Below are 15,566 nucleotides of genomic sequence, written 5' to 3' on the forward strand. Positions count from 1 at the left end.
ATAACATCCTCATATTAACTGTAGCTATTTTGGAAAATAATACTAAAATGGTGGCTGTAATGGTTATTTTATTTTAGGTTTTGATTGCTAATAAGTGAGATAAATAGTGGAGATGAGAAACAATGTTTGGAACCACTCAAATAATACTTTGTATGATGTCTTCCATTCTAGGAACCAAAGATGGCTTTTATTACCCTTCCTTGTTTGTGCTGCAATTTCCCTCTCAATACCTCTAATTTATGTTTTCTATAGTTGATTGTCATTATAACCATAAGACTCATGAAGTACTCATGTGAAGTACACTGACTCCAAATGTAGTCAACATTTTCAAATATGTTCAGGCAAGAAAGATGGAACTAAAAACAGTTGGTAACTTAAGCCATTATATTACTTCCATTTTAATTACATTCACAGAACAAAATACATCTTGACAAGATGCTATTAACATAGTAAATATTGGTAGTACTTAAGGAATCATTATTAAATTTTGTGGCAGTTGTCAAAGCCCCCTGTAATTTTTTAACTGATAGAAAATTTAATTCATTTAATTTATCTACTCATCTATTCATGCTAAATGTTTAGCATAATCTTTGAATTCACTCATTTTCAGAGTAGATAATTTGAAAGGACAAAATTTAAAGAGTAATATTTAATTTGCTTTCTGACCACACTTAACATTTTAAATAGGTCATTTGTACAGAGTCCTGTGCTATAGAAAGCAGTTTCAGAAAAGAAACGAAGCCATTAATCTCAGTAACCTTGTACAATGGTTGGACATTTTTCATCTTTTTTGAAAAGATGAGCACAATGACCAGTATAAGGAACTTGCCAGGGCCTCCTTGTTAGTGAAGCCAGTATTGGGAATCTAGTCTTGTGAATCCACCAAGTAGCTACGGTTAGCTAAAAGTAAAGTGTCTAGGGGGGAGGGTATAGCTCAAGTGGTAGAATTCGTGCTTACCATGCATGAGGTCCTGGGTTCAAGCCCCAGTACCTTCTCTAAAAAATCAATAAACCTAGTTATCCCCCCCCAATAAAAAATAACTAATTCAATAATAAATAAATAAAATATTTTTAAAAATAAAATAAAATAAAAAAATAAAAGTGAAGTGTCTACCTTATTCATTTATAATTTTAAAATTATTATTGATCATGTGTGTATGCTGATTTTTAAAAGTGATGAGTAAAAATCACTAATGATATAAGTTACAGGAAGATTTGAAATGTAAGTTTAGGCATTCACCATTTTAGTAACTATTTATTCACACTCTAGGGACACTGAACTTTCACAAGTGTATAAGACGTTAAAGATCAGCACCTCAAACACCCACCTCAATAACATTCCATTTTACTTAGAACAAACTATAAACCCCTTAACGTGACCCATAAAACTATTTATTTCAGACCTCTGCCTACCTATATTAATGAGGATTAGTTTTGACACTTAAAATAGAAAATCATCAAGTAACAAAGGCTTTAATAAATGAGAAACTATTTATGTCTCACTGTAAAATCCCAAGGTAGGTAGCAGAGGGATGACAGATGTATGAATTTATTGACAGTTCTTGCTGCTTCCAGCTCACCTCTCTGCCATCTCTTGTATGTGGCCCTCAGCTTGATGGCCCAAGATGGTTGTTAAAGCTTCTTACTTTTAAAACAGAGTAGAATAATGTGTCAATTCCAAAATCCTGGAATTCTGTCACTAGAGAAGAATGAGAATGTTTGAGGGCAGCTAGCAGTCTACGTTCCACCATTTCTATGAACCACTCACATTATTCCTCCTCTTAATCATTGTTTTCTACCCACTTTGCCCTCCGTACGTCACTTCCATGAACCCATTCAAATACTTATTGCTTTGGCTTTTTTAGCAGTATTTAAAAACACATCCCAGAGCTATACACATGACTTGCTTTGTTTATCTTTTTAATACCAGCAAAACTATCATTTTCAATGTTTTTATATCATGTTTGATATATTTTAAACCATTTTTTATATTTGACCATTTAATGTAATATTTTACCTCATTCACTTTTCCCACTGTAGTCATAAGCGCACGCACACGCGTGCACGCGCGCACACACACACACACAGTTATCATGCCTTCACTTTATTCTGGGGGGGAAGGGGGGCAGTATATTTTTCTTCCCAACCATTCTGCTATGCCAATATCATTGAAAAGGTAGTTTGCAACAAAAGATGATCAATGTCTCCTTCACAAGATGCGCAGAAATAGCACCCACAGATAATTATCTCACATCAATATGCAAAGATGCTCAGGACTTTTCAGTTGGAGGGAGGTCAAGATGGCAGAACAGGAGGACACTAAGCTCACCCCCTCTGACAAACACATCAAAAATACATCTACATATGGAGCAACTCCTGCTGAAAGCAAGCTGGAGACTGGAATAAAGACTCTTCTACAACCAAAGCTGTAAACAAAGATCCACGTGGAGTCAGATAGGAATGGAGAGAAAATGATCAGGTCAGGACTCATGCCCCTAGCAGGGACTCTGAAAAGAACAGGGATATCATATGCTCCGAGATCCTTCCTGGGGAGGGAGGGGTCTGATTCACATATTGGACACCCCACCCCTGGGTTCTGACACTTGGTAGATGAGTTCCCTTAGCTGGTTTGAATACCAGTGGGATTTGGCAGAGAGCTGTCAGATACTAAGACTCTAACTGTGAAGAGTATGCACATGCTTGCTTATTCCGGAGAACACGGTGGAAGAAGCAGATTGAAACTACTTGGGACTCTTACGGACTTGCTGGGACCATCCCAGTATGCACCCTGGCCCATGTTGGGCCCTGCACCAGTGCCTTTTGCTCCATAACTGCTCTCCATTGAGGTAAAGGTGCCATTACATTAACGAGTGTCTGTATGTGCACTTAAAAGGAATGGAATCAGTTTGTACCCAAACCTCAGGGCTTCTACTTGAGCACCTTGGGCCCTGATCCCACCCCTGATAGGGTGGTAACTGCCATTGAGCATAGGAGAAGCCACAGCTCATACCTGGCTCTGGCTCTAGCTACCCCATCTCCAGTCCTAAATGCAACAAAGGTGGTAGCCGTCAGCACACACTGGGGGAAGGCATGGCCCATGCTCAGTTAACATCTAGGTCTCCCACCAAAGCCACTAGGCACATACAGACTACACACAGATGCTCCCACACAAGGACAGCCCTTCAAGACCAGGATACATAACTGTTCATAGAGAAAGATAATGTTAAATAAAATGATAAGACATAGGACTATGTTTCAAATGAAAAAACAAGGAAAACCCCTAGTGAAATAGAAATAAATAATTTACCAGATAAAGAGTTAAAAGCATTAGCAAAAAGAATGCTAATGAAACTTGGGAAAAGAATAGATGAGCACAGTGAGAATTTTAACAAAGAACTAGAAAATATAAAAAATAACTAGTCACAGCTGAAGAATACAATAACTGAAATAAAAAATACAATAAAGGAATTCATAGTAGACTAGGTAAATACAGAAGGATGTGTAAACAATCTAGAACAGAGGATAATGGAATCTCCAAATCAGAACAGCAAAAAGGAAAACAAATTTTAAAAATGAGGACAGTTTAAGGGACTTCTGGAACAATGTCAAGTGCACAAAGATTCACAATATAGGGGTCCCAAAATAGAAGAAAGAAAGGGGTAGAAGTTGTATTTGATGAAATTATGACTGAAAACTTCCTGAAGCTGAAGAAGAAAACATACTTCCAGGTATAGGAGCAAAAAAAGTCTCAAACAAGATGAAGTCAAAGGGACCCATACCAAGACATATCAGAATTAAAATGACAAAAGTTAGAGATAATGAGAGAATTTTAGAGGCAGCTGGAGGTGGGGGCAGGAAAGAGTCACATACAAGGGAACCCTCCCCCTATAAGGTATCAGCTGAATTTTGTGCAGAAACATTACAAACAAGAAGAGAGTGGCATAATATATTTAAAGTGTTGAAATGGAAACACCTACAACATAGGAGACTGTATCCAGTGAGGTTCTCATTCAGAATTGAAGGAGAAAGATTTTCTCAGACAAACAAGCAAGAACTAAGAGATCATCAATACTAAACTGAGTTTACAAAAAGTGTTAACAATTCTTCTTTAAGTAGAAAAGTTACAACAAGAAGGATTTATAGAAAAGGAAACAATTTCCCTAGTAAAGGCAAATATATATTAAACGCTGTGGATTACTACTTAAACTAGCTAGTACAAAGATCAAAAGTCAAAATTGTAAAATCAACTATAACTACAGCAAACAGTAAAGGGATAGACATGAGATGTAAAGTATGATGTCAAAAACACAAAATACGAGGGAGACAGATAAAAATGAACATCATTTAGAAGGTGTTTGAACTCAAATGACTATATATATGAACACCATGTTAACCACATATTAAAAAAATATTAAAAAATCAGATACATTAAAACTAGAGAGAGGAACTCAATTCAAAACTAAAGAAAATCATCAAACCACAAGGGAAGTGACTAAAGAAGAAGAAAAGAAGCAAAGAAGAACTACAAAAACAACCAGAAAATGTAACAAATTGGCAATATAAACCTATCAATAATCACTTTAAATGTCAATGAACTAAATGCTTCAAACAAAAGACATAGGGTGGCTGATTGGATTAAAAAAAAATCTGTAGTCTGTTCACAAGAGACACTTCAGAACTTGAGACACACACAGACTGAAAGTGAGAAGATGAAAAATAATATTTCATGCAAATGGAAATGAAAAAGCTGGGGTAGCAAGGCACACATCAAAGCATACTTTGTCAATATTTGTTATTTGGGGTCTTTTTGATGATAGCTATTCAGTTGTTAGGTAATAACTCATTGTGGTTTTGATTTGCATTTCTCTAATAATTAGCAATGTTGAGCATCTTTTCATGTGCATGTTAGCCATCTGTGTGTCTTCTTTGGAAAAATGTCTATTCAGGCCTTCTGGCTATTTTTAATCAGTTTGTTAGATTTTTTGAAATTGAGTTGTAGGACCTGTTTATATATTTTAGATGTTAGTCCCTTTTCAGGCATATCATTTGAAAATATTTTCGCCCATTCAACAGGTTGTATTTTTGTTTTCCTGATGGTTTCCATTCCTTTTCCTTTGCAAAAGCTTTTAAGTTTAATTAGGTCCTATTTGTTTGTTTTTGCTTTTGTTTCCTTTGCCTGAGGAGACAGATCCAAAAAATATTGCTGCAACTTATATTAAAGAGTATTCTGCCTATATTTTCTTCTAGAAGTTTTATGTTTCCAGTCTTACATTTAGGTATTTAATCCATTTTGAGTTTATTTTTGCCTGTGGTGAGAGAAAAAACTCTAATTTCATTTTTTTTACATGTAGCTGTCTAGTTTTTCCAGCATCACTTATTGAAAAGACAGTATTTTCCCCATTGTATATTTTTGCCTAATTTGTCATAGAGTAATTGACCAAATGTGTGTGACCAATTTCTGGGCTCTATTCTTTTCCACTGATCTATGTGTCTGTTTTTTGTTCCAGTACCATATTGTTTTAGTTGATACTTACTTTTTTTGTAGTATCTTTGTCTGGTTTTGGCATCTTAAATTTTTTGGAATATTTTGAAAATAATACGTATAAGCTCTTCCAAATGTGTTTCGTAGAATTCCTCATGAAGCTGTCCTGTCCTGAACTTCTGTTTGCTGAGGGTTTTTATTTTTTGATAATTATTAGAGAAAGGCAAATCAAAACCACAGTGAGCTCTCATCTAACTGTCTGGCTATCATCAAAAAGAACATAAATAACAAACATTGGCAAAGTTGTGGAGAAAAAGGAACCCTTGTACACTGTTGGTAGGAATGAAAATTGTTGCAGCCACTATGGAAAACAGTATAAAGGTTTCTCAAAAACAAATAGAACTATCGTATGATTTAGCATTTCTGCTTCTGGATGTATATTCAAAGGAAACAAAAGCACTAATTAGAAAAGACTTATGCTCCTCGATGTTCATAGCATCATTATTTACAATAGCCAAGATGTGGAAGCAACCACAGTGTCCATTAACAGATGAATGGATAAAGAAGTGGTGGATACTTACTTACTTACTTACTTTATTTATGTATTTATGTATTTATTTATGAATATTATTCAGCCAGAAAAAAACCATGAAATTTTGCTATTTGTAATAACATAAATGAACATAGAGGGTATTATGCTCGTGAAATAAGTCAGAGAAAGACAAATACTGTATGTTATCACTTACATGTAAAATCTAAACAAACAAAATAGAAATGAATGAATATAACAAAACAGAAATTGACTCACTGGTTTAGTGAACAAACTAGTGGTTACCAGTGGGGAGAGGATTAGGTTTTGGGAAGGATATTAAAAGACACAACCTTTTATGTACAAAATAAGTAAGATACAATGATGTATCTTGCATTCACCACAGGGAATAGAGCCAGTATCATGTAATAACCTTAAATGGAGTATAACCTATAAAAATATTGAATCACTATGGTATATACCTGAAAGAAATATGATATTGTAAATCAACTATACTTTGATAAAGATATGCACAGATGCTTACTAAATCTTTGAGATAAATATAAATGTTATGTATTAAAAATCAATAACTTGGAAAACATCTAAATTTAGGAGATTTATATTTTAAAAAACTAGGCAGTGTGAAAGAAAGTCTAGCCAAGCTGGTGGGATTAGTGGTCCAATATTTCCCTTTATGGAAACCAATATAGGAGACAATTTAAAGGTTTATCAGATGATTATTTTCTGTCTACCTAACACTTCTGCCACTACTGGGAATTTTAATCCGTTGTTTTTAATCATTTAATTAAAAAATTTAATCCCTTAATTTTTAATATTTCATTGCAGCTGCATGTCAGTCAGGAAAGCTGTCTTGTTCTTAAATGACTCCTAACTACTGGGCTTTAGAAGATTTTTGTAAGCATCGCAGTCTAGGCTGAGTTAGAGTAATAATCATTCCTTCTAAAGACTCCTTCCCCTGGCTGAAGGAGACTGACCAGTAACAGAGATCTATTTACCACGAAGGAGCATGGCCTGACGGAATAATGAGGACTGATTGTCAGCATTTGGATTTGTCAGTTAGACATCACTTATAGGAGGGGGGGTGTAGCTCGAGTGGTAGAGTGCATGCTTAACATGCATGAGGTCCTTGGTCCAATCCCCAGTACCTCCTCTAAAAGTAAATAGACCTAATTAACTCCCCCCCAAAAAAAAGATTTAAAAAAAAAGAAATGTATCACTTCTACAGAGAAAGCTGCTTTAGTAGATAATAATGTGTCTGGCTTCATTTTTGATGTTCGACTGCTGACAGCTTTCAGGTTTCATTCCTCTCCCCTTTCCATGTGGTCCATATCTGGGTAGAGCACATGTGGGCAATCTGATAGGAAAATCCCATTGCTCCCTCTTTTGATGCCGTGGGGCAATTCAAACCCCATTAAATCCCACCCCATGTAGGAACACCAGCCCCAGCAAACACTGGAACCTAGCCACAATAAAATCTGAAGTCTTGCAGCCCGCCTTTTGCTCAAGCCAAAGGATGCCTGCTCCTCTCTTCCCAGAACTTCTCAAGTGGTATCTTTTAGAACTCTCTTGGTGTGATGTCATCAGTCTGCACACCTGAATAAATTTTGGATGAGAAGGTGATCTGTCCTCTTCCAAAACTGCCAGACACAGAATAGTAAAGACCCAGGATAAATCCGGAGTTTGAGATTTGCAGATTCTAACTATTATATATAAACTAGATAACATGTTTCTTCTGTATAGCACAGGGAACTTTATTCAATATCTTGTAGTAACCTATAGTGAGAAAGAATATCAAAATGAATTTATATATATGTATGATGGAAATATTATGCTGTACACTGGAAATTGATGCATTGGAAAGTGACTCTACCTCAATAAAATTTTTAAAAAAGAATATAAAGTAGGTAGTCAAAAAGTATAGACAGTAAAGGGAATTCTGGGAATAGATCTTGAGGTGAAAATAGGAGATATAGTGCAACATTGGTTGAAGAAGCAGCCATGTTACAGGGATGTGTTTTAAAATAAGGAAAATTATAAAGAAAAACCTTCCTAAACTGCTGTGATTATAAAAGCTATTTCTGATATTTGACATTTAATATATTATTCCTACCTAAAAACCCTGTGCAAAATAATTCGTCTATTAAAAGATGTTTCGATAGAAGTGACGGGTTGGACACACTCTGTTGTGTCAGAAATAATCACTTCTAGACCAGTTTTACATGCTAAAATCTTGCATGTAACTCTCTTTTCATGGTTGTTTTGAGCTTTATTTTGTTTGGTTGCTTGCTCACTTTTGTTTTCTTTTTTGACTTTAAGGAAGTGTTCAAAATGCTCCATTTCCACGGTTTCCCTAGAAGATGCCTAACATTTGCTCTCTTAAATTGAATGCTTCACAGGCATTTTGCACTCATTCAGCCACTGCATGCCTGCAGAGCATTTCCATAAACTGATCTCTTTTTGAAATCAGTGGGAATTAAACATCTATAGTGCAGCTGTAGGGGTGTGAGAGCGGATGAAGTTTAGTGCTCGCAACTCACCATCCTCCTCTTGTATTTGGATTTCTCACAGGGGGAAAATTTTTGAATTGACTTTAATTGTAAAATTGTCATCTGATTGGACACCTGGATAAAAGACAAAACAAAATGATGAATGGGCTCACTTGTGATCATTGGTAATGAGCTCTTGTAGGCAATTATATTTGCAATAGGTCTTATATCATGCTCCCAAAAAGGAAATATTTGGTTTATTAATTTGAAATGTGGACAGTGACATCACATTCTGGACTTTTTAGATTAAAGAAAAAAAATCAAAATGATTTTAGATGAGAAATCCAAAACCATATAAGTAAAGAGCTTCTTTATGAGTCCTATGATTTAATGGCCATAGAATAATTATAAATCATGAATGTTATGTTTTGGCTTGATCTGGCCAGTTTCAGATTCTTTCCGTCCACCCTGGACTGTTTCAATTGAATATCAGAGAACTGAAAAAAAAGGCAATTGATCAAATGTAGTGAGTATGATTTTACAAAACTTACAAGCCAGTGACAGGAAATACGATTATCATTAAGCAGCATTTGAAATCTAACTAAAGCAAATTACTCTCCAGAGACCACTGAATTATCTCTAGGATAAAAGGTTTTCAAATCAATTTTGCAGTGAAAAATCACAAAAGAAGTTTAATCAGCGTGACCACATGCCAAAGTTGGTTTTTAATCATTTTTATCAGGTGAGGTAAGGTTCTTGGGAATAACAGATGCAAATTCAGGTTGAAAAATAACACATTCAGAGTGAAAAATAATACAGACATGTTGAAGGTGAGAACAATGAGTTCCTGAATATTTGTTATGAATTTTGTTTTAAAGATTATTCAGACATCAATTCGGACATGGAGAGGATGAATTTTCTCAAAGATTATGTGACTATCATATGGGTGTATTCAGTTTGTCCCTTTGAGTTGAGCGACATGTGAGACAGGAAGACAGAGAGAGAGAAGGAGAGAGAAAGGAGCAACAGGGAGATATATAGAGAAGGAAAGAGCTGGACGTTAATGATTTTCTGTGACCAATATGAGGTAATTTGGAATTAGGAGCAATGCAAGAAAATGTAGCATAGATAGTTATCTTGAATAACCCATGATCTAGCTAGGAAATAAAGCAAACAAACAAACAAAAAACAATGAGTGCTTTTGTTGCAGTTAGGGTTTTGTCTGTTTTCTTCTTATGAAGATCTTATCATTTCTGGCAAAATGAGGAGCAACATACTCCATGTGGATTGGGTGGGGCAGGCATCACTTTTCTGAGGATTCCAGAGTATATTCCATGAGGATTCCAGGATCTCAGATACACTCCTTAAAGAATTGTGCCGTGCTCTGGATTCCTGTAATGGGAATTATTAATAGCTCACATTTTTATTGAACACCTAATATGACTAGAAGTTTCAATGGCTGTTGTAGTTGCTTACCTCAATTTTTTTAAGAAACAGCTGGCTGGCCTTCCTTGAAAAAAAATGTTGTATTTTTTCTATAGCATCGGCAGGAAGGAACTGGGAAAACAGACTATAAATGAATCAATAAGTGTTCTCTGTTTTAAAGTGAGGCTAAGCTATTGATGAAATTGTAGAACTCATCAGAGAATTGGGGCATTTAATAATATATTCCCAATGTAAACTCTCTGAGAAATAAACTAACATACACTTTAATCACAAATGGCCTAGAGCAAATATTTATATTTAAACAAAGTGAGAATGACCCTCAGCCTTCCCCTGTCCATTCTCACCTGCAGAGAGACAAGCACAGAGGAACAGAAGAGCTAGGTTTGTACAGAGTGAATCACTCAAATCGTTCTGTTAATATAAATTAAACACACTCTCCTGAGGAAAGCCACATCAGTGGAATGTCACATTTGCAGACAGCTGTCTAAGAGATCCAAATGCTATAGGTAAAATGTACTTTGCTCAATAATTCACTATTAAAATGGAGCCAATAAACCAAAATATCAGTAGAAAATCGAAGCAAAGCTATACAAGAAAATGTCAGGCTTCCCTTTATGTATTTCTAAACAAAAAAGGAGCCACAGGGCATAGTTTCATTGTTGAGTTCTAGCTGGGCGTCTAAACCTATCGCAAACTTAACTGGAGGCAGGAAGATTGACTGAAATGTAAGTATTTTTCTTTCAGGTCAGATAGAAGATCAGAACAGACCAAGGGAGTCTGATCTGGGCTGCTGTCCCAAAACAATAGTGTTTCAGCTCCCAGGATTAAGCCAGTTTAAAAGCTAAGCCATTACAACTTCTAATTAAGAGACTCAAAATGGGATGACTGAAAGAATGCTTCATTTTATCAAGAAGTTGTGATGAAATGCAAGCATTGCACGGTTTTCTAGGAAAGGTGAATTAAAGCAAACGTTGTATTTTGTTTGTGTCCATCTAATACAATTTAATTAAATATTTCAGGTTTATGAATTTAAGAAATATACTTTGCTGCCTGTAGATTCAGTAAACATATAAATATTTAGTTTTTGCTAATTATGTGGTTGGTGATTCTTGCAACAGGGTATTTTAAATTAGCAGTTCAAGGATGGGGTGGAGCATTTTAATAAACCCTTGAGTAATTCTGAAGTGGATTGTCCTTAGACCACATTTAAAGGAACACTGTATTACAGATGAAACTTTTAGACTAAAGCTGTTTTTTTCATTTGATTTTTTTATTGAAGTATAGTTGATTTACAGTGTTAATTTCAGGTGTACAGCAAAGTGATTTAGTTATACATTTATTGTCAGATGTTTTTTCATTATAACTAATTACAAGAAATTGAATATAATTCCCTGCACTATACAGTAGGGCCTTGTTGGTTATCTGTTTTATATATAGTAGCGTGTATCCTTTAATCCCAAACTCCTAATTTATCTCCCCCCGCCTTTTTTTTTGTTTTAACTTTACAAATGAGGAAGCATTTGTTTTTCTCTTGCAGCATTTCCAACACACTGTCATCACATAATGGTCAACATTTTATTTTAGATTTATTTGTTATCCATTTCCCATTTACTCATCCAATAAATATATTTCAAGAGTCTACTCTATTCCAGGGACAGTTGGATCACTTAGACAACTATTGGGAAATCTGACATTCCACTGGTGTGACTTTCCTCAGGAGAGTGTTTTATTTATATTAATAGAATGATTTGATTGGCTCTGTACAAACCTGGCTCTTTTGTTCCTTGGTGCTTGTGTATCTGCAGATAGAATGGACGGGAAGGCTGAGGGTCATTATCACTGTTTAAAAAACAATTTATTTGCCCTTGGCCATTTGTGATTAAAGCTCATGTTACTTTATTTCTCAAAAAGTTTAGATTGGGAATATATTATTAAATGCCCCAATTCTCTGATGAGTTCTACAGTATTCAGTGGTCAGCACTGAAAATTTTCTGATGAGCAGGAGAAAGGTAGTTATCCTTGCATTTGGTAAGAGTAAAGGATAATTTAAAAGTAGTCAGATAATAAAGATTAAACTATAATAAAATAACCAAATTCATTCTAGATCTCTACAAGCAATCAGCAGTACGAGTTAGAAATTAAAAACAAACTACTTAAAGTCGCATCAGAATATCTAGTGCCTCTGAATAATCTGAGACAATATATGCGAAACATTTATGAAGAAAACTATACAGTTCTGTTGAAAGATATTCCTGAAAACTCAAATAAATGGACATATATACCGTGTTCATGGATTGGAAAACTCAAAATGTCTCTTGCTTAAAAGGCTTGGGGTTAGTAAAATGTGACCTTCCTCTTGGCCTTTATTAAACTCTCCATGAAAGTCACAAACACAAAACTTTGCTGTAAGAACCTGTTTTTTTGTTTTGTTTTGTTTTGTTTTTTTGAATATGTGGCCAGAGAGAATCACTACTTCCTTTTCCTGGAATAAAGAGAAGATCTCAAAGAGGGAATTTGATAAGGGTCTGCAGAATAAGGAGGGAGGCTCTAAAGTGAAATCAATTTACTCAAACTTTAAAGGGCCAGAGACTCCATCTGATAATGGGATGGCAGGAGTAAACTGGATCCCTATTTCTGTCTCTAAGCAGAGAGCTCTTTGAGAGATTGCACTATGCTTTCTTCTGCTCAACCATCTTTTGGAAGACTCTCATGGTTGTTATTTTTCATTTCAGTTAGTGATTGTAAACACTGAATTTCCCCTAGGCATATTTGCTCCAATACATCAGTAATTGACCTGTGCAACCAGTCTTCAGGGACTCAGTGAGGCTTCGAATTCCTTTAAATGTGTTTCTCATAACAAGACAATGTTTTACAACCCCTCCTGATTCACTTGTACATATTACTTGCCTCTGGGAGTAGCTATTTATTCAATGATTTTTTTTAATTTATAAAAATTCTTGTAAATGTCTTATAAATTACATAAAGAACAAACAAAGCTACATTCTGATTAACTTTATAGGACACTAGGGAGCAGATAGGAATAAAAATAACACATGTATGTCATGCCTTACCACCAAAAAATTGTGTTCTGAACGTGCTTTATCTTATTTTGCAACAGACTTGTTAATTAGTCACACATGTATTTTTATCCTTATTTTACAAGTAAAAACAACAGAGGTTCAAAAATGCAATGGGCTTGTCAATATCACTGCTGAGGACTGAGTGGAAACATGACTTGTCCAGCAAAGTCTTTCCAAAGCTGGGGCTCCAGATACAATACAATGAGTTCTTTCTCTGTACATGCAAATGCCAATGTATAAACTTCAGTGATGATTTCTCTTAACTGATCAGGTTTAATCTACTTCTTGCCTTACTTTTCTTTTTCTGGGAAATCATTAAGTAGAGAAATAATGCCTAAACATGAAATGATGCTTTTTTTTTTTTTCTTATGGGTAGTGTCCTGTTAGTGGCATCTTTTAAAGCAATTTTAGGTTCAAAGATCTATAATGATTTGGTCCTAGACCACACATTTGAAGAAGGTAAGAGAAGGACAGATCCTGAAATAAATTTTAAATATGGGCACTTTTGGCTATTTTAAACAGCAATATATTTGCAAAGGAAAATTTGTCTGTGAACCAAATAGTGCTTGATTTACGGGCAAAAATCCTTAAGTAAAAGAGAATACAAGTATAGATACCAGGAATTCAAAAGAAATACCTTTGTCCAGCCTTCATTTGGCCAAACATGTATGGTTTAATTTGTATTTTTATTAGATAATAGGAAATCAATATTGTAAACTTTGTTAAGAATATATCGTTAATATTTCAACTTGTGCTAAGAGCAAGTCCTTTGGAGTCAATCTAGTAAGGTAGAAACCCTCTCTGAACTCCTAGCTGTAAAACTGGATATAAGACTTTAATAACCCCAGTTATTCTTCTTTAAACTACAGACCATAATACTAGTACCTTACATTATTGTGAGTCATGAGTTAAAATGGATGTAAAGTGCTGAGCTCAGAGAATGTGACGTGCCTTATGCTCAATAAATACTCCTTCTCCTCCTTTCTTTTCTTTTCCTTCTCCTTCATCAAAAATAATTTAAATTGAACTTTCTTTCCCTTCATGCGCAGGACCAAAATTTAAAAGGATTTCTTAGCTCCTAGTTCTTCTTTGTCTAAGTAATTCTTTGAAAATAGTCTTCAGAGGAAGCAAGAATAATTTATTCTTAGTGTCTGCTCATCCCTAAATTTACACATTTTTAAATCAACTTATTTTGCTATTGAGTTACCTGAGTTATTTATATATTTTGGATATTAACCCATTATCAGATATATGATTTGCAAATACTTTCTCCCATTCAGTATCTTGGTTTTTTTGTTTGTTTTTTGTAATTTCCTTTGCTGTGTAGAAGATTTTTTTAGTTTGATATAGATCCACTTGTTTTCTGTGGGGTATTTTTTTGGCTTTGCCTTTGCTTTGGAAGTCAGATCCAAAAAATCATCTCCAAGACTGATGTCAAGAGCTTTCCACCTATGTTTTCTTCTAGGAGTTTGATGTTTTCAAGTCTTATGTCCAAATCTTTAATCTATTTTGAGTTAATTTTTGTGTGTACTAGAAGACAGTGGTTCAGTTTCATTCTTTTGTATGTGGTTGTTCAGTTTCTTCAACACCATTTTTTGAAGAGATGTCTCTTCCCACATTGTATGTTCTTGGCTCCTTTGTCATAAATTAATTGATTACAAATGTCTGGGTTTAGTTCTAGACTCTATTATGTTCAACTGATCTGTGTATCTCTTTTTTATGTCAATATCATGCTCTTTTGTTTGAATTCAGAGAAAGTAATAAAATGATAGTTAAGCAAAAGTTTTAATCTATGTGAATGAGTTATAATAAAATCAGATGAAATTAAGGGCTGTATAAATTTTGAGACTGCAGAGAAGGAAGCCCTGGATTAAAAGGTGCTCACTGGAGCAGAGACATATCAAAAAAAGCTCTAAGAACCACAATACATTTGCCAAAGTGAGCCCTGCTTAAATGTCTTCTCTCACATATGTAGATCACACAAGTTATTTTAAAGATTTTCTAAACAGCAGATTGCAAATGTTGGAAGACTGTCATTCTGTATGTATTTTATTATTCATTACCTCAATAAAATGAGATACTAGTTTTCAGGGTTTAGATCATCTTTTTCTTTCTTCCATGGACACCTTGCAACCTTGAATATACTGGCCAAGTATTTTTAAGTCAAATTTTATAATTTTTATATATATATTTATCTCCTAATAATTCAGGCTTGTAATGTTAAGTATTATAAGAAGTGAGGTGATAAACTTAGGAAATGTCCTCTCTTTGAATATTTGCATGGTGAGTGGGTAAAAAGCTGTCATTTCCCAGTTTCTCATGTCTAAAGAAAAGAAAGTTGATTGCATTGGTTTCAGTTTTCATTTAACAATTTGTTTTTAATTTTTAAATAAGGCATCTATAGATAAGTGCACAAAGATGATTTATCAAAAATTAAATATTCAGTGTCAGTGACCTAGGCCAAAATAGATCACACCCAGTCTCTAAGAAGACCCTTTGATATCCCATCCAAACACAAAGCC

At 34.7% G+C, this 15,566-nt stretch overlaps 1 non-coding gene across 1 annotated transcript; it reads left to right on the top strand.

The window, feature by feature from the left end:
• Nucleotides 1-923: 923 nt before the first annotated feature.
• TRNAG-ACC (transfer RNA glycine (anticodon ACC)) lies at nucleotides 924-996 on the top strand. The gene has a single exon. It is a non-coding gene; the product is annotated as a tRNA-Gly (tRNA).
• The last annotated feature ends 14,570 nt before the right edge of the window (nucleotides 997-15,566 follow it).

This window comes from Vicugna pacos, chromosome 10 (assembly GCF_048564905.1).
Source record: "Vicugna pacos chromosome 10, VicPac4, whole genome shotgun sequence".
Lineage (NCBI taxonomy): Eukaryota > Metazoa > Chordata > Mammalia > Artiodactyla > Camelidae > Vicugna > Vicugna pacos.